Source organism: Microcaecilia unicolor, chromosome 6, assembly GCF_901765095.1.
Source record: "Microcaecilia unicolor chromosome 6, aMicUni1.1, whole genome shotgun sequence".
NCBI classification, from domain to species: Eukaryota; Metazoa; Chordata; class Amphibia; order Gymnophiona; family Siphonopidae; genus Microcaecilia; species Microcaecilia unicolor.
The window spans coordinates 247,224,765-247,244,209 of NC_044036.1; the positions used below are offsets into that span (position 1 = coordinate 247,224,765).

A 19,445-nucleotide genomic window follows, 5' to 3' on the forward strand; every position below is an offset into this window, starting at 1 on the left:
CTTCAGTGCGTTCCAGACCGCTCGGAGCTCCAGGTGGTTGATCTGAAGAACCTGTTCCTGGAGGGACCTCAGTCCCTGGGTGTGAAGCCCATCGACATGAGCTCCCCACCCCAGGCGAGATGCATCCGTCGTCAGCACCTTCGTGGGCTGCGGAATTTGGAATGGACGTCCCAGGGTCAAATTGGTCCGAAGTGTCCACCAGTGCAGCGAATTGCGGCAACTGAGGGACAGGCAGATGACATCTTCTAGATTCCCGGTGGCTTGGCACCACTGGGAAGCTAGGGTCCATTGAGCAGATCTCATGTGAAGACGAGCCATGGGAGTCACATGAACTGTAGAGGCCATATGACCCAGGAGTCTCAACATCTGCCGAGGTGTGACCTGCTGAGACGCTCTGGTCTGGGAAGCGAGGGACAGGAGGTTGTGGGCCCTCGCTTCGGGAAGAAAGGCCTGAGCCGTCTGTGAATTCAGCAGAGCTCCTATGAATTTCAGAGATTGGACTGGCTGGAGATGGGACTTTGGGTAATTTATCACAAACCCCAGTAGCTCCAGGAGGTGAATAGTGCACTGCATGGACCGGAGAGCCCCTGCCTCCGAGGTGTTCTTGACCAGCCAATCGTCGAGATACGGGAACACGTGCACTCCCAGCTTGCGTAGATACGCCGCGACCACCACGAGGCACTTCGTGAACACCCGTGGGGCAGAGGCGAGCCCAAAGGGCAGCACACAATACTGAAAGTGCCGTGTCCCCAGGCGGAATCTGAGATACTGTCTGTGGGCTGGCAGTATCGGGATGCGAGTATAAGCGTAGTTTAAATCCAGGGAACATAGCCAATCTTCTTTCTGAATCATTGGTAGAAGGGTGCCTAAGGAAAGCATCCTGAACTTCTCTTTGACCAGGTATTTGTTCAGGCCTCTCAGGTCTAGGATGGGGCGCATCCCCCCTGTTTTCTTTTCCACAAGGAAGTACCTGGAATAGAATCCCTGCCCTTCCTGCCCTGGTGGCACGGGCTCGACCGCATTGGCGCTGAGAAGGGTGGAGAGTTCCTCTGCAAGTACCTGCCTGTGATGGGAGCTGAAGGATTGGGCTCCCAGTGGGCAATTTAGTGGAGTGGAGGCCAAATTCAGGGTGTATCCGCACCGTACTATTTGGAGAACCCACTGGTCGGAGGTTATCAGAGGCCACCTTTGGTGAAAAACTTTCAACCTCCCCCCGACCGGCAGGTCGTCCGGTACGGACACTTTGATGGCGGCTATGTTCCCATGGATCCAGTCAAAAGCCCGTCCCTGGCTTTTGCTGTGGAGGCGCAGGGGGCTGCTTAGGCGCACGCTGTTGACGGGAACGAGCACGCGCTGGGACTGTTCCTGTACCTGAGGAGGCCTTCGAGCCGGCTGGGTGTACCTACGCTTGTTGTAGGCGTAGGGCGCAGCCTGCCTGGCCTGGGAAAAACGTCCACCTGCTGAGGTGGATGCTGAAGGCGCCCGGTGGGAGAGCTTGTCGAGGGTGGTTTCCTGCTGGTGTAGTTGGTCCACCAACTGCTCGACCTTCTCGCCAAAGATGTTATCCCCCCAGCAAGGGACATCCGCCAGTCATTGCTGGGTGCGGTTGTCCAGGTCAGAGGCACGCAGCCAGGAGAGTCTGTGCATCACTATACCTTGGGCCGCAGCTCAAGATGCCACATCACAGGTGTCATAGATACCCCTGGACAGGAACTTTCTGCACGCCTTCAGCTGCCTGACCACCTCCTGAAAGGACCTGGACTGCTCCGGAGGGAGCTTGTCGACCAGGTCCGCCAGTTGCTTCACATTGTTCCGCATGTGAATGCTCGTGTAGAGCTGGTACGACTGGATCCGGGTCACGAGCATGGAAGATTGGTAGGCCTTCCTCCCAAACTAGTCCAGAGTGTGAGACTCCCGCCCCAGGGGCGCTGAGGCGGTATCCTTCGAACTCCGTGCCCTCTTGAGATAAGAGTCCACGACCGCCGAGTCATGAGGCAATTGGGGCCGCATCAGCTCTGGGTCAGAGTGGATCCTGTATTGGGACTCCGCTTTCTTGGGGATGGTGGGGTTAGATAAGGGCTTCAGCCAATTCCGAAGCAGTGTCTCTTTGAGGACATTGTGCAACGGCACCGTGGAAGACTCTCTAGGTGGTGATGGATTCTCAGCCCTTGGCTCATCCACAGAGACCACGGGGAAGGGAATGCAAATAGACATATCCCTGACGAAGGAGGCAAAGGAGAGGCTCTCAGGGGGCGAGAGCTTCCTCTCCAGTGAAGGAGTGGGGTCGGAGGGAAGGCCCTCAGACTCCTCTGAGGAGAAATATCTGGGGTCCTCCTCCTCCCCCCATGAGGCCTCTTCCTCGGTGTCGGACATGAGCTCTTGCAGCTCAGACCTGAACCGGGCCCGTCTCGACTGCGAGGAACCATGTCCTCGATGGTGGCATCGAGCGGTGGACTCCCCTGCCGGCGGGGATAAAGCTCCCTCCATCGACGTCGATTCCACCTGCGTGGCTGTCGACACTGGTACCGCAAGCGGTGTCGGAGGCCTCGGCATTGGGCTAGAGCACGCCGGTGCCTCCATCAACGGCGCCGGGGGCGCAAGCACCCCCGGTGCCAGCAAAGCCTGGCGCATCAGCCCTTCCAGAATCCCTGGAAGGATGGCTCGGAGGCACTCGTCAAGGCCCGCTGTTGGGAAAGGCAGGGGGGCCGGTGTGGGAGCCGGTAGCTGCTCGGGTCGAGGAGACGGTATCGAAGTACCCATGGACTGACGCAGCGACACCTCTTCGACCGAGGGGGAATGCTCCTCTCGGCACTGCCGCTTCCTCGGTGTCAAATCATCTCTGGAGGCGCCGGAGCTGGTAGTCCCGTGCGCCGTGGGCGACCGATGACGGTGATTTTTAGTCTTCTTTCGGTGCCCATCATCGGCGCTCGGCGGCAGAGATGAAGAGGAGGCAGAACCCCCCCCCCCCGGCCTTGAGGGATCGGGTCTGACAGGGTTCGGTCCCGATGGCCCTGGGTAGAGGGAGTGGCCAGGGCCGATTGTCCGCGTGGCTGCTCGCCGTCGCCGGTGGACCGGCGGGCCAACGGTACCTGTACTTCTGCGGTCGGTGCCATCGTCGATGCCGATTTCGTTGACATCGGTACCGGTACCGAAGATCCGGCCGTCGACATTGATGCCGTCGACATTGAGGGGCCGGCGCAAGTTCCAAAAAGATGGTCCTGAAGAACTTGCCTCGCCACCTGTGTCCGCTTCCACAAGCCGAGACACAAGGTGCACGTCTTGGTATTATGCTCCAGGCCAAGGCACTGGAGGCACCAAGCTTGGGTATCAGTTTGCGAGATCTGCCGGCCGCACCGACCACACTTTTTGAATCCGCTCGGGACCTTCGAGGACATCGACAGAAAAATCGCGTCGGCGAAGTCAAAGTCGTCTGGTGGCGGTGAAAAGCACACCCAAAAAAAGAAACGACCGCGCGGCCACAAGGCCGCAATGAGGCGCCCCCGCAGCTAAAGACGACGAGGGGACAAACTTCTTTTTTTTTTTTTAACAGAAGAAATAAAGAAAAGAGGCGCGCACGCGCACGAAAAGAGAAAAAAAACTCACGGCTAGGCCGCGATCCGGTTTCCAGGGCTAACAGAGAGAGAGACGATAACACGTCTCTCTCCAGCACGGAATCGAAAAAAACTGAGCGGGAACGGTCGCGCACGGGCGGGAAGATGGCCGCGCATGCGCGTGTGGGCGTGCCCTGCGTGCGGGACTGCCCGCGAAGTTTTTGTTCCGGTTGATGGGGGCTGCCGTGGACGTCAACCAGTCGTGAGAACAAGCAGCCTGCTTGTCCTCGGAGAATAACATGTATAGAATGTTTGTACGTTTCGGAAGCTTGCCAGGTGCCCTTGGCCTGGATTGGCTGCTGTCGTGGACAGGATGCTGGCCTCAATGGACCCTTGGTCTTTTCCCAGTGTGACATTACTTATGTACTTTTCATGCTTCATTGGTACCAATAAAGATGAGGTTGAATCCTTTCTCTTCTTCAGGTGGGAACTGGACAGTAACCGCTCCTGGAGCTCAACATCAAGGGTGACAGAAACACTCTCAATGTTGTTGCATCCCCAGGATCCAATTCAGTTCCTGAACCCATGGAGACGGATGCTTATGACGCCAATGTCAGTGGGCCATTCTTATCACCAAAAATGCTTTCTTCTGCTTTTCTCTACCACTAAATTCTTTCTTTGTCATCTGTGAACAGAGAATATAATGAAGAGGGATCATGGTTGGATTCCAGATATTGCTGGCCCCATGAGCGAGTATCTCTAATGAATATGATCCTGATGCACTGGGGATCTTCTTTTGGACTATTTTATCTGGAAAAATAACCAAAGTGAAATCAAATAACTCAATGATGACAAAAATACCCCACTTGGGAGCTCAAAGTTGAAAACATCCTGCACTGAGCTGATATGAAAAAGGAAATAAAAATTTGATGAGAAACTTAAGGAATTATTGGGTAGACATGAAAAACCATGTAAAAGCAACAGGGCTTACAGATTTCTAACAAAAATAAGTTTAGAGGTGCTGAGGCAACATGATGAAAAAAAAAAGGTCTGATCAGCTCAGTAGAAAAGAATAGACTGAGGAGGTCCCACATGACAATGGCAGACAATAGAGCATGAATCAAGATGAAGTTATAACCAGCCCAGATGTCATTAAATGAAGAAGAGATCTGCAGGGATGTCTCAGAATTTAAGTTGTACATTTTGAGTTCAATTACACGTCTAGGCTATTTAGTAGAAAGTGACACAGGGACAAAAACTCAGCCCCATTCCTTCCCCACAACTAAAACTTTTTTCCCATCCTCTCTCTAACCCTGCAGTCAAGCAAACTTTGTAACCCCATCCCCTCACCGTCCCTGCATTCTCCATCCCCGTCCCCTCACCATCCCCACAGTCTTAATTTTCTTTCCCACATCTCCCCGCTAAAAGCTGAAAGATTTTAATGCAATTTTATGGGCCTAACAGACATCTCTCTATATAAAAGGCAAGACCAACGTTCTATGAAGCCTCCAGCCGGAAGTGTGAAGGGGGCGAGATATCCGGTTTCCCTATGAGTGTCTGCCCCGCCCTCTCTGTAACACAGTCAGTGAAGGAAAACAGCAGAGCACGAAATCAAATCGCTGGCTCTGTAACAGTGAAGGACTCAGAGGGGGGAGGGGAGAGAGGCCAGAGGGCAGGGACACACACACTTCCACATGCACACAGAAGAAAACATTGCTAGCCCCCGTTTCATTTGCATCAGAAACAGGGCTTTTTTTACTAGTTGTAAATAAACAACTTAAGCCTATAGTGGTGGATGCTTGGAATGCCCTTGTTGGGCAGACTGGGTGGACCGTGCAGGTCTTTTTCTGCCGTCATCTACTATGTTACTATGTAAAAGACAAATAATGTTTAATTTTAATAATGAAACACTAATAATAATAATATAGTTCATTTTTTTAATCCATGAAGAAACAGTAAATCGACTGTTTCCATGTTTAACTGAGTCCACCAATCAATTGTACGACCAGCTAATGAGAACACATGTTCAGAAGATGCTTCTGTGGCTGGAATTACCAAGATAATTCTGGCAACAGATGAAAGCTTCAACCAGACATCAGATTTTAGTTGCCAAAAGCTTAACGAGTCATCCGATGATTCTGTGGAAGTCAAATACAAATCCAACTCATCAGATTCTGGGTCTACAGAAGTAACAAATGAGCCATCAAGAAAATTATCAACATTTAGCTTTGGTTTTTTGGAAGGAAGTGATTTGACTTCTTCATCAACAATTGATGAGTTGTCCATCAAATCAGTCACAGGGTGATTAGAAATGTCTGAGACTATCTTACAGATGCCCTCAATGGCAGCCTATTGTTTCTCTGATTCCATGAGGTTTGTATTTTGCTTTAGGTGGGGATCCATAAGGGCAGTCATATAGTGGAATTCATGCAAAGGGAAATGGCTGTCAAGAAAATGACACAATTTCACTTTGAGATGCCAAATTGGTTCAACTTCATCACCAATGATTGAAAGACATTTTGAGGCGTAGTTTCAAAGCACTTAGCCTTACAAAATTCCATAGGTTACTATTTTGTAAGTCTTAGTACTTTGAAAATGAGCCCCCTTGCCAGCTTCAGAGGAACAGCAATTACTAGATGCAGCGTTGGTATCTGATCAGATGAAACGAGTCTTGTTGCATCAAATGGTACAAGTTCCTTAATTACATCTGAAAGAAGGTCCTCATTAACATCCATGAGATGCTTGGCAAGTATGCGGTCTTTTGCACTATCAGCGAGTAACTTCAAGTGTTCTAGATTTTCTGAGACAGATTTAAGCATTGTCAGCATACTGTTCCATCTAGTAGAAGCAACCTGCTTAAAACTTACTTTTCTTCCTCGATGTGGGTGTTGACAATGACACCAATATGGTGGATTTAGGCCTAGCTAGCCTTGGGGAACATGGGCTGGAGGATCCTTTGACCTCCACAGAACTTTCAGACTTTCTCCAATTTCACACTGACGTTACCAAACAGCTTTTGTAGCAAATGTTTCGTGATTTACAGACTGATTTAAAACAGGATTTAAAGTTGGAGCTGTATGCTACTATGTCCGAACTTAAGGGCATGCTGACTGAACTTTGCTCAGACTTGCAGACTATAGGCACCCATGTGGAGGAGGCGGAAAAAAATTGGATGAGTACCGGGGGATCTGAACAAATTAGTAGCCCATACATATCAGTTAGAGAGGCAGACCGCTACACTTTTGGAGTGTGTTGAAGACCTGGAAAATGGGTCTCCTCGGAATAACCTATGGATTTGGGGCCTTGCCGAGCCATAAGGAGATGAAGACTATGAGAGCCTTGTAAAAGACATATGTTCCTCCATATTATCCTCAGGGTCAGAAGGCCTTTCTGGACTCCCGCCTATAAAAATTGAGCAGGTGCATCGAGAATTGGGCTTGTGCAGGCATAACCTCCGTGATGTAATTGCATGCCTCCATTCCTATGTGATTAAAAATACCATTATCGGCAAAGCTAGAAAATGGGTCAGATAAAATGGAAGGGTGATTCCATCGAGGTCTTCATCTCTTCTACTACATTACAGCATCGCAGAGAACTGCATCTTGTAACGCAGGCACTACAAAAAGAAGCTGTCAAATATCGCTGGATCTTCCCTTTTGGATTACAATTCACCATCCAAGAGGATGTATACAAGATTAAAACACTGGAGGAAGGGAAGCAAGCCCTTACAAAAGAAGGCCTCAATATTCCAGTGGAACATTCCAGTCATCTACCTTCATGGCCACAGCGTGATAAATCTAATATGTGGCACTGGGTATCTGCCCTAGGCCGACGCCTTATCAGACAGAACACTACAACCTGATATCCCTTTGTTGTATATTATATTATTTCATACTGTATTACATTGTATACTTATGGCTGTGCTGTGTTTAAGGATTTCTATGTGGGACACATAGTTGCTGAGTGGATGGAAATTATTGATAGTTAGTGTCTTGAAAATTTGGGATGGTTGGGACCTGTGCCTGGAATTACATTTGATGGGTCTAAAGGGTGAGTGCCTTGTTTTTGGTTTTGGGAGATTTTTATTGTTTTCTCTTATCTTTTGTTTCTCTTGTGTTATTGCCTTTAATAGGTGTGGAGGTGGTATCAGAGGATTATGGAAGGGAGTATTCCCTTCTGTATTTCTTTCTTGTAACCATGAGACTTGATAAAATAATTACTTGGAATGTGGATGGCGTGGGCTCTCCTATCAAATGCAAAAAGATACCCAAAACGTTTGAATGCTGGTTTTGCTATGTTACAGGAAACACATTTGAATGATACAGAACATAAAAAATTGGTGCGAGAGTGGGTTGGTAAAAGTTTTTACTCATCTTGCTCAGTGAGCTGTAGGGTGGGGGGTGACTATTCTTATACATAAACACATTATATTTGAGGAACAACAGGTTCTGAAGGATTATAGTGGGTGATGGTTGATAGTTCAGCATATATGTTTTGGGGAACCACTGACCCTGGTGGTGCTTTGTGCCCTGAATGACCAAAAGAAAGACTTTTTCTTACTGCTTTACTTGGAAATAACATAGTGGGGTGCGATTTTAATGGTATCATAGACTCCTTCCTGGATCGATTGAGTGCCCTTGGTGAGCCTCACGGACTACAGTTTTTATTTTTTTTTTTTTTGGGGGGGGGGGGGGGGGGGGAGTTATTCCAACAGGATATTTGGCGTTTTATACATCCAGTAGAAAAAGAGTTTACACATTTATCTCAGGTACATGATACTCAAATCTGTATTGATTATTTTTTATTGCCCCCACATCTCTTTTCTAAAGTGATTTCTGCTGAGATTGGACCCCTGGCTGTCTCAGACCACATTCCTGTAATACTTCATTGGCACTTCTCTCGTTGGGAGGAGGTGAGATTGCGGCGCTATCCAAGATGGCTAGCGGAGGATGTAGCCTTCCCTGAGGTATTACAGTCTAAATGGGAAATGTACTATTTGTGCAATAGCCAACATGCATATAACTTGATATTATTTTGGCACACTGGGAAGGCAGTCATGCATGGGGAGATTATTTTCCTAGGAACCCAGCGGTAGCTGAACAAGAAAAATCCCACAGAGAAACCAATGGGAAATGCAGAAATGGGAGAAGGACTGCTAGGCAAACCACTGGTTCAACCAATCCACTTTATTCTTCAAACGTATATAAAGACTCAACATGGCAACCGTGTTTCGGCATACGAGATGCCTGCCTCAGGAGTCTGTTGTTGTTGATTTTAAAAAATGAGTAGTGGTGGTAGTAGAAACTGAAAGCTCTATGTGGGTATTTAAAAAGACCATGGACCTACTGACAGTTCTCTGACGGGAGAGTAGACGGCTTAAAACTGAAAGATTCAGTTCCGCAAGGCAAAGGGATCTGCCACATAGTGGAACTTGTGGAACTGTATGCCTTAAATATCTCACAAACTATCTCGACAAGTTCTCAATACTGCATGACGCCCAATCAGGATTCCGGTCTAATCACAGCACAGAAACAGTATTAACTACCCTAATGACAAAATTTAAGCAAATGATTGCAACCGGCACCAATATACTCCTCTTACAATTCGACATGTCAAGTGCCTTTGATATGGTTGACCACGGAATCCTATTACACATACTTGAATATTTTGGCATCGGAGGCAATGTCCTAAACTGGTTCAAGGGGTTCCTAACCTTACACTCATATCAAGTCACATCAAATTCAACTATGTCAGCCACATGGACACCTGAGTGTGGAGTACTGCAGGGATCCCCCCTCTCGCCAACTATTTTCAACCTACTGATGACTCCCTTGGCAAAACTTCTATCAATTCACAACCTTAACCCTCACATATATGCCGATGATGTAACGATATATATTCCTTTTAAACAAGACATTAATGAAATCTCCAACGAAATCAACCAAAGTCTACACATCATGAACACCTGGGCAGATGCATTCCGACTGAAACTGAACGCAGAAAAAACTCAATGCCTCATACTTACCTCCCAATACAACACGAAGAAATTTACCGCTATCAACACACCTAAACTAAATCTGCCAATATCAGAAAATTTAAAAATCCTTGGAGTCACTATCGACCGCCACCTAACACTTGAGACTCACGCGAACAGCATAACAAAAAAGATGTTCTACTCCATGTGGAAACTGAAAAGAATAAAATCATTCTTTCCAAGATCTGTCTTCTGCAACCTAGTGCAATCACTCGTACTCAGTCATCTGGACTACTGCAACTCACTATACGCAGGTTGCAAAGAACAAATACTGAGAAAACTTCAAACAGCCCAGAATACAGCAGCCAGACTCATCTTCGGAAAACCAAAATACGAAAGTGCAACACCCTTACGTGAGAAACTACACTGGCTCCCACTCAAGGAACGTATCACCTTTAAAGTATGCACGTTAGTTCACAAAATCATTCACGGTGAAGCCCCTGCATACATGTTAGACTTAATAGACCTGCCACCCAGAAATGCCAAAAGATCATCCCGAACTTTCCTCAATCTCCACTTCCCTAAGTGCAAAGGCATAAAGTACAAAGTACTACATGCATCAACCTTCTCCTATATGAACACGCAATTCTAGAATACACTACCATGCAACCTGAAAACGATCTACGAATTAACCGACTTCTGCAAACGATTGAAGACTTATCTCTTTGAAAAAACTTACTGCAAGGACCAAAACACATGAACTCCATACACACTAATAGAAATGCATCAATACACTCTCTTCTGAATTCTCTTCCCCTGTATTCTCTCCACACCTAAAATCTACCCACAGATAAAGTTGTCATACCCTAATGCCCTCTTGCTATTATTCGATCATCCTATCATTTCCCCAATGTCACATTCCATAATTTCCATGCCCCAAAGATGTTTTGACTTGACTTTGTCTTCCATAACTCTTCACAATGTAACTTTGTCTTCCATAACTCTTCACAATGTAACCTATAATCGCATTGTAACAAACTGTATTTCCATCATTCACAATGTATTGTAAGCCACACTGAGCCCGCAAATAGGTGGGAAAATGTGGGATACAAATGCAATAAATAAATAAAATAAATAAAATCAGACCCCTGCTGGCTAATATGAAAACTAACCTAGATCATTGGAAGGATTTACCTTTATCACGGGGAAAATAAATAAAAATATTGTTATCAAAATGGCTTTATGTGTTGCAGCATCTTCCCTTGAAACTTACAATTAGAGATTTGCGGCTTTGGAATAAACTGGTCACAAAGTTTTTGTGGGGAGGAAGAAAGCCTCATATGGGTCTTGCTTTGCTAACAGTTCCGAAGCTGGAAGGAGACTTGGGGTTCCTGATTTACAGGTATATAATGTAATTTGTGTAATGAAAATTCTCCGTGATTGGATGCTGGGTACTCATACCTTTTGTAATTTGGATTTTGAATCCCAAATGGTATGGCCTTACAAATTGTCGTATGTGCTGCATTCAAAATGTTTGGTCCTGTTGCATTTACCAGCCAATCCTTTGATCACTTCAGCCAGGTGGGCGTGGAGACAGTGCTGAAGGTGTTTTGGTTTGCCTCTGGCATGTTCTCCCTACCTGCCTTTGCTGGGCAATTCTGACTTTATGCTGGGTATGAGTGGAATGGGTTTTTGCCTTTGGGTGATTAAGGGACTTAAAATTGCTTCTTAATTGAGACATCCTGACACAGCCCTGCCCTTTAATGACCTGAAGGCCACTTATGATCTAGGAGAGATGGATCGTTATCTTTATATCTAGATCTCCCATTATGTTACCACATTACTGTGAACTTATCCTACCCATTGGACTACAGACTCCTTTCGACAATTTTGGCCTCAAGATGCAGTAGAAAAGGGTCTCATTGGAGTGTATTATTCAGCATATATGACAAAATTTATTGCCAACCCTTTTGCAGGAACCATTCAGCACTGGGCATATGATTTGGAGGATGAGTTCACTCCTAACGAATTTAGAGAAGGAGTGTCCAGAGCATTGGAAGTGACCAAGTCTATCTCCTTCCAGGAAACACACTATAAGGTTTTACATACCTTTATATAAGCAATGGTGTAACCCTTTCAAACTTAGATAATTTGAAAATCAAACGAGCAGTAGTGTTTAACAGATTCTGCATTTTCTTGATTACCAACTCACTACATTCCATGTAGGGATAAAACCATGGTCTGAACGATCAGACTATGGTTTCTATCAGAAAATTGTACTTTATACGTCTTAATTTCCACAACACCTTAAAAACTCTACTTGCTATTTCCTGAGCCTGAGCTTCAAATGTGAAATATTTATCAAAAATTAGCCCCAATATTTTCAGGATAGATTCCAAAGGAAAAAATAATCCCATCAAGATTCTTTATCGATGATTGTATTAAACTGATTGCAAAATAGCAAAAACTTGATTTTCTTCTTATTGAGTTTTAACTTGAAAGTGGTGGCCTAGTCCTCCAGTATTTCTATTTCCATTTTTGCAGTGGAAGCTACACCTGCAATCTCATCCTCAAAAGGAATAAACATTGTGATGTCATCAGCATACATTAATAATTGAAAGCTGTCTTTTGAGATGTTACGTCCTAAAGACACCATTATCAGATTGAACAATATAGGTGAGATGGGGCACACCACAGCTTGGTATCCATTCCTCAGATAACACTCCTTTCATCCACTCTATAACATCTACAAGACAAGAACCTATTGTATATCTGCAGCTTCAGTCATACTCTGAATCTATAAATGCATTGCATCCAAGGCAGTCAGGTCAGGTTTTAGAAAAGGATATAGTACAGAGACAGTAGTGACCGCATTCCTGAGTGAATTACATTTCTAGACTTAAACAAGGCAGGATTGCATTACTTATCTCGCTTGACCTATCTGCGGCATTTGATTGATCACACTTTATTGTTAGAACATTTGCAAGCACTGGGAATTTCTGGTACTGTCTATAACTGGTTCTCCTACTTTTTGAAAAGTCGTTCATACAAAGTGGTACAGAATTCATCTATATCGAAAGTTCATAATATTTCCTGTGGTGCAGTGGCGTACCACGGTGGGGGCGGTCCGCCCCGGGTGTCAGTGGGCGGGGGGGGGGGGGGGGTGCTCTGCTCCCGCTGCTCTTCTCCTGCCACCACCCTGCTTTTAAAGAAAAATCGGCAAAGCGGCGTCGCAGGCAGCACTTCGCGTCTGCCCTGCTTGTAAAAGAAGCAAATCTCCTCGTCTTCGTCGGGCTTTCCCTCACTGTGTCCTGCCCTCCTCTGAGGTAACTTCCTATTTCCGCGAGGGCGGGACATAGTGAGGGAAGGCCCGATGAAGACGAGGAGATTTGCTTCTTTTACAAGCAGGGCAGACGCGAGGCGCTGCCTGCGACGCCGCTTCACCAATTTTTTTTTAAGGCAAGGTGGTGGCAGGAGAAGAGGGCTGTCGTCTCTCGGAGGAGCTGGGGGTCAGGTTGGGGGGGGGGTTCAGATGGGAGAAAGGGGTGGGACTGGGGTGGGGGTCTCAGAGGGGTGGGGAGGGGAAGGGGGTCTCAGAGGGGAGAAGGGGACTGGGGTGGGGGGTGTTCAGAGGGGAAAAGGGGGCTGGAACTGGGGTCTGAGAAGGGGCCATGCAAGAAAATGAGGGCCATGCCTGGGGCTGGTGGGGAAATGGGTCTGGGGCTTAAAAGGGGGTCTCTAATGCAAGGCATGTGGATGAAGGGGGCTGAAAAGGAGGGTAGGTGTAATAAGGGGGCTAGTACTGGAACTGGGGGCTGAAAAGGGGCAGGGGCTGAAACTGTGGGGACTGGGGGCTGAAAAGGGGACAGGGAGAAGTGGCTGGGGCTGAAGCTCGGGACTGGTGAGAGAAAAGGGCTGGGGCTGAAACTGCGGACTGGTGAGATAGTGGAGCTGAAACGGGGCTGAAAAGGGGGGGCAGGTGGGAGATGTGGGCTGGGGCTAGAACTAGGGGCAGGTGGGATAAGGGGGCTGGAACTGGGGGCTGAGAAAAGGGGCAGAGAGAGAGGGGACAGATCCTGGATGGAAGGGGAGCGAGAGAGAGGGCAGACCCTGGATGGATAGGAGAGGGAGGGCAAATGGTGGATTGAAGGGGCAGAGAGAAAGGGCAGACAGTGGATGAGAGGGATAGAAAGGGCAGAGTGAATGGAAGGGGGAAGAGAGAGGGCAGACAGGGGCAGGTGGATGGAACAAAACCCCCTTCCTCAGGTCAGGATAGGATACTGTAACAGCACTATACTGTATTGACCTGAGGAAGAAGGTTTTGGCCTCTGACATAGAGGTCTGCACGGGAACGGGGTTTGCGGGGATCCCGCGGAGTCTGCTGGAATCCCGCGGGTTTCCCCCCCTGGTCAGCGGGAGTGCCGCAGGGACGGAATGGTACATACGGGATTCCCGTGGGGATCGAGGCCGCGGCAAAAAAAAGGCTGGCCAAAATCGCGGCCGGACAAAAAAAAACCCTGCCCAAAATCCGGCAACCCGCACACGGCATAAAAAGCCGCAGCAGGTCACGGAAAGGGGCAGCAGAAGATTCAAATTTCAAACAAAGCATGGTTACATGATGATTCAAAAAGAATGTCTGCTGCTGGTTCGCCCCTTCTTCTTTTAGTGGGCGGAGACACCAAGCTCTCCTCCAATGAGGCGCCACTCAGAGTCAGAGAGCAGGAGAATGAAATTTCTCGTCTTTTTTGCCAGCCAGTTGGACTTCGTTAATGATGTCATACTGCTGAGAAAAGCAGGCTCCAGCCAGGTCCGCTACCAGTGAATAAAGGCAGACTCTGACCATGCTTAGAATCAGACTCGTCATCAGTGCTGTAGGAGGAGAGAGAGGAGAACAGCAGCAAGCAGCAGGAGGAGCACTGCAGGCGGAGGAGGACTTCTCTCAGAGGTAGCAGGAGCAGATCAGCTGTGTCACAGAGGAGAGAGGCAGTGTTGCCAGGTGGGCGGTTTTACCGCCCAATTGGGCGGTTTTCCGCGACCCGCCGCGGGAAATTTTTGCCCGCGGCGGGTTGCGGTTTTTTGGGCTGGTTTTTGTGCTTCGGGCGGTTTTTTTAGGTGGCTTTTTCGGCCGCGGTGGGCGGGGTTAGTGACGTTTTTGGGCGGGGTTAGTGACGTGGGAGGCAGGGTTAGTGACGTGGGAGGCGGGGTTAGTGACGGGGAAGGCGGGGCCGATGACGGCGGGGCGGGGTTGATGACGGCGGGGGCGGGGTTGATGACGCGGGGGCGGGGGTGTCAGGGGCGGGGTTTGAGTTTGGGCGGGTTTTGGGCTGGATTTTGGGCTCCTTTAGGCTGGAAAAATATTTTCCACCTGGCAACCCTGGAGAGAGGGAGGGAGCAGGACGGAGCAACTGGCACTGAAAGAGAACTGGAAGGCAGCAGAAGTTCAGCAGCTGTGGTACTGTGACCAGAGCCTGACCAGAAGAGAAGTGAGTACTACTAGTGACTGTGAGTGAGTGACTGAGTCATCCACAGAAGAGAACTGCACAGAGGTGAGCTCAGCTAACTACTTTTATTTTTTATATGTATAGGCAGTTTATTTCTCTCGTGGTGGGAACTGGCTGTTTGTGAGCTGTTTTACTGCAGCTAAAGCATTAGCATACCCACTTGTTTCTTTTGTTGAGGGCATTGTGCTGTTTGGGTGACCAATAATTCTCTCTATTTCAGTGTAGAAAAAACTTCAGTTTGTTTTATGTATTTATTTTAGAGATAGTCTGCCTGCAGAGAACAGCTCTGTCTCTTAGGCTCTTGACCTCCCTTCCCCCACATTTTTCAAATTTAGTGGGTGTGACTAGTTCTTGCTGGGGAGAGGCGAGCAGATTTCAGCCTCAAAACCAACAGCTTTTTCAGAGAAAATACCTTTTAGAGATAGTCTGCCTGCAGAGAACAGCTCTGTCTCTTAGGCTTAGTCCCTCCCACCCCTAGAGTGATATCTCTTAAATAGCCTCCCTACAGCCAAATTATCACTACTGACCTCTTCCAACTACATCTATTCCTAATTCATCACCTTCCCCCAGTAGCCCAGCCTACCAGTTTCACCCATTCCAACATTCCAGTGTTCCAGCAATCCAATTCTGCATGGCCATGTCCCCTATACACACTCTCTTCCTGATGCTGTCCCTTCCCAACCTACTTCTTAACCCAAAAACACTTTGCACTGCTGCTACACTTTACCCTCCCCTTACCCTCATCACCTCACCTTCTCTCCTTTCCCCTTCCTTCTCCTGAGCCCTCAACCTTCAACATTTCCTTCCTGCTGTTGACCCATCTCCATTTCTCCTATGCACATCCCGCCTTCGTCGCCCTACCTCCCTCCCCTTCGTCAGGGCCGTGCCTAGGGTCTCTGGTGCCCCCCTGCAGACTATCGGTTGGCGCCCCCCCCCCCCCCCCGTCCAGCAGAGCAGGAACAGAAGGGGGCAGGCAAGTAAGCCGGACCTCAGGAAAAAATAGCACTGTATGCATCCCTCATTGATAAGTCTCTGACTCTAAAGTTTAGCAATTTCATTAAAGCAAAATGTATTTTCACATATCACATCCTATCCAAGGAGAATGTTTTATATATGTCACCCGTCTGTGGTAAAACTTCACACAGTATCAAAATACCTCTAATATGTAGTCGTGCCAGCCGAGGAAACTAACTGTGCTCAGCTCACAAGAGACAGAGTGAACATAAAATAAAACTTCATCCTTAAAAGATAATATTGGATGAATGCATGAAGGTGAATATGAATTCCTGTGAATGGAATCAATTTGATTTACAATAAATCCAGATACTACTCCCTCATATATATAACAAAAAATTATTTAAGTGGAATGGAATTATTTGACTGTACTGGTAAACAGAAAGAAATACTCTATTGCATTCTAATCTCCTTTGCACCAAAGGATATAATTCAGATCAAACATTTATCTCTGATCAACTATCTCAGATCAAATATTTATTTCAGGTCAAATATTAAGGTTTCCTTGCTTACAGTCACTTAAATCTACCTAGCCTTTATATAGCTTATAGGATTTAAACACTCTTAAACTGAAATTCACCCTTTTCTATTCTTCATAAACTTCAAGTAATCCTGAAATATTCAGATCCTTTTCTCACTAGAGAAACTTCAATCGCCACCAATCTCTTTTCACTTATATTTTCTCATTTACCACAATCAGGCACTCTTTTATAACTTCAGTCAACAAACACAGGAAGTCACAGCTGGATGTCTCTCTTGGCAAAGGACAGCTCTCACTCTGTTCACTTCCTGGGCAGATTTCTTAACAGAAGCTGATCATCCAATCAGAGAGCTCTATTTGAATGCAGATTAACATACAGACACTCATGGGAATGTTTAGTGAAAAACACCGGACTAATTTGCATATGATTTAAACAAATCTGAGCATATGACAGCCAAGTACAGACTCCCAGCACCTGAATTCTGCAATTAGATTTAAGGCAAATAACTTTTAAAACTTATTTTTAGCACTTTTAAAATTTCAGGTTCTCTTTAATTTGAATGCTGTTTCAAGCTCTGAAACTCACCCTGACTGAGGAGCTAGCCCCAAACTGAAGCATAAATAGCAATCTGGTTGTATTCTCATGTAACTTGAAGAGCGTGCCTGCCTCAATTAATACTGCTCCTTTGCATGAAAAGGGGAGGGCAGCGGAAATAGGAGAATCACAAGTTCAGGTGAAAGATTTTGCAAGTGAGCAGACGGACGGACGGCAGGGCAGTGGTGCCCCTTGTCGTATTCTCTTACTCCTTCTCCTACTATCCGCAGGGGACATCAATCCCAATCCAGGTCCCCCACACCAATCCTCATCCTATCTATGCAGACCACTCCGGAATGTCTCCAACCTCATTTCCATTCCCCTCCTCTCCCACTCTTCCCTCCCCTTCTCGTGCGCCCTATGGAATGCCCGATCTGTCTGCAACAAACTCTCCTTTACCCATGATCTCTTCATCTCCTGTTCTCTCCAACTCCTGGCTCACCCCTGACTACTCTGCCTCAGTCGCAGCCCTATGCCATGGAGGCTATCTTTTCTCCCATTCTCCCCGCCCAGTAGGCCGCGGTGGCATCATCGGGTTACTACTTTCGCCCTCCTGCAGTTTTCAACCTCTCCTCCTACTGCAGTCTCACTGCTTCTCATCCTTTGAAGTTCACTCCATCCGTCTATTCTACCCGCTGCCACTCAGAGTTGCAGTCATTTACTGCCCCCTGATAAGTCCCTATCTTCCTTCTTTACCGACTTCGATGTCTGGCTCTCCGTTTTTCTTGAGCCCTCATCCCTATCCCTCATTCTTGGAGAATTTAACATACACACTGATAACCCATCCGACTCATACGCTTCTCAGTTCCTCACTCTAACCTCCTCCTTCAACCTCCAACTGAGCTCCACCACCCCTACTCACCAATCTGGCCACTGTCTTGACCTCGTCCTCTCCTCTACCTGCTCACCCTCCAATTTCTGCGCCTCAGCTCTTCCTCTCTCTGACCATCACCTGATCACCTTCACACTTCATCACCCTCCCCCGCAGTCCCGCCCAACACTAACCACTACTTCCAGGAATCTCCAGGCTGTCGACCCTCCCATCTTATCCTCTAGTATCTCTAATCTCCTCCCTTCCATCATGTCCTCCGAGTCTGTCAACAAGGCTGTCTCTGCTTACAATGCCACTCTCTCCTCTGCTCTGGACACCCTTGCGCCATCCATCTTCCGTCCCACAAGGCGTACTAATCCCCAGCCCTGGCTGACCCCTTGCACCTGATACCTTCGCTCCTGCGCCCGATCGGCTGAACGCCTCTGGAGGAAATCTCGCACCCATACTGATTTCATCCATTACAAATTCATGCTATCCTCCTTCCAGTCCTCCCTATTCTTCGCCAAACAGGACTATTACACCCAATTGACTAATTCCCTCAGCTCTAACCCTCGTCATCTCTTCGCCACCCTTAACTCCCTCCTCAAAGTGCCCTCCGCTCCCACCCACCCCCTCACTCTCTCCTCAATCACTGGCTGACTACTTCCGTGACAAGGTGCAGAAGATCAACCTTGAATTCACCACCAAACAATCTCCTCCTCTTCACCCTATACCCTTCACCTCAACCAACCAACCCAGGCCTCCTTCTCCTCTTTTCCTGATATCACCGAAGAGGAAACCGCCCATCTTCTTTCCTCCTCGAAATGCATCACCTGTTCCTCTGACCCCATCCCCACCAACTTACTTAACACCATCTCTCCTACCGTCACCCCCCCCCCATCTGTCATATCCTCAACCTTTCTCTCTCCACTGCAACTGTCCCTGACACCTTCAAGCATGCTGTAGTCACACCACTCCTCAAAAAACCATCACTTGACCCTACCTGTCCCTCCAACTACCGCCCCATTTCCCTCCTACCCTTCCTCTCCAAGATACTTGAACGCGCCGTTCACAGCCGTTGCCTTGATTTCCTCTCCTCTCATTCCATCCTCGATCCGCTTCAATCCGGCTTTCGCTCCCTACACTCGACAGAAACGGCACTGTCTAAAGTCTGCAATGACCTGTTCCTTGCCAAATCCAAAGGTCACTACTCCATCCTCATCCTCCTCGACCTATCCACCGCTTTTGACACTGTCAATCACAATTTACTTCTTGCCGCACTGTCCTCATTTGGGTTCCAGGGCTCTGTCCTCTCCTGGTTCTCCTCTTATCTCTCCCACCGTACCTTCAGAGTACACTCTCATGGTTCTTCCTCCACCCTCATCCCGCTCTCTGTTGGAGTTCCTCAGGGATCTGTCCTTGGACCCCTTCTTTTTTCAATCTACACCTCTTCCCTGGGCTCCCTGATCTCATCTCATGGTTTCCAATATCATCTTTATGCTGACGAAACCCAGCTTT

At 47.7% G+C, this 19,445-nt stretch overlaps 2 protein-coding genes across 3 annotated transcripts in view; one reads left to right on the forward strand and one right to left on the reverse strand.

The window, feature by feature from the left end:
- DPP7 (dipeptidyl peptidase 7) overlaps positions 1 to 19,445 on the reverse strand; it is a 720,522-nt gene that overhangs the window by 239,818 nt on the left and 461,259 nt on the right. The window lies entirely within an intron of this gene.
- LOC115472700 (kelch-like protein 9) overlaps positions 1 to 19,445 on the forward strand; it is a 132,495-nt gene that overhangs the window by 34,920 nt on the left and 78,130 nt on the right. The window lies entirely within an intron of this gene.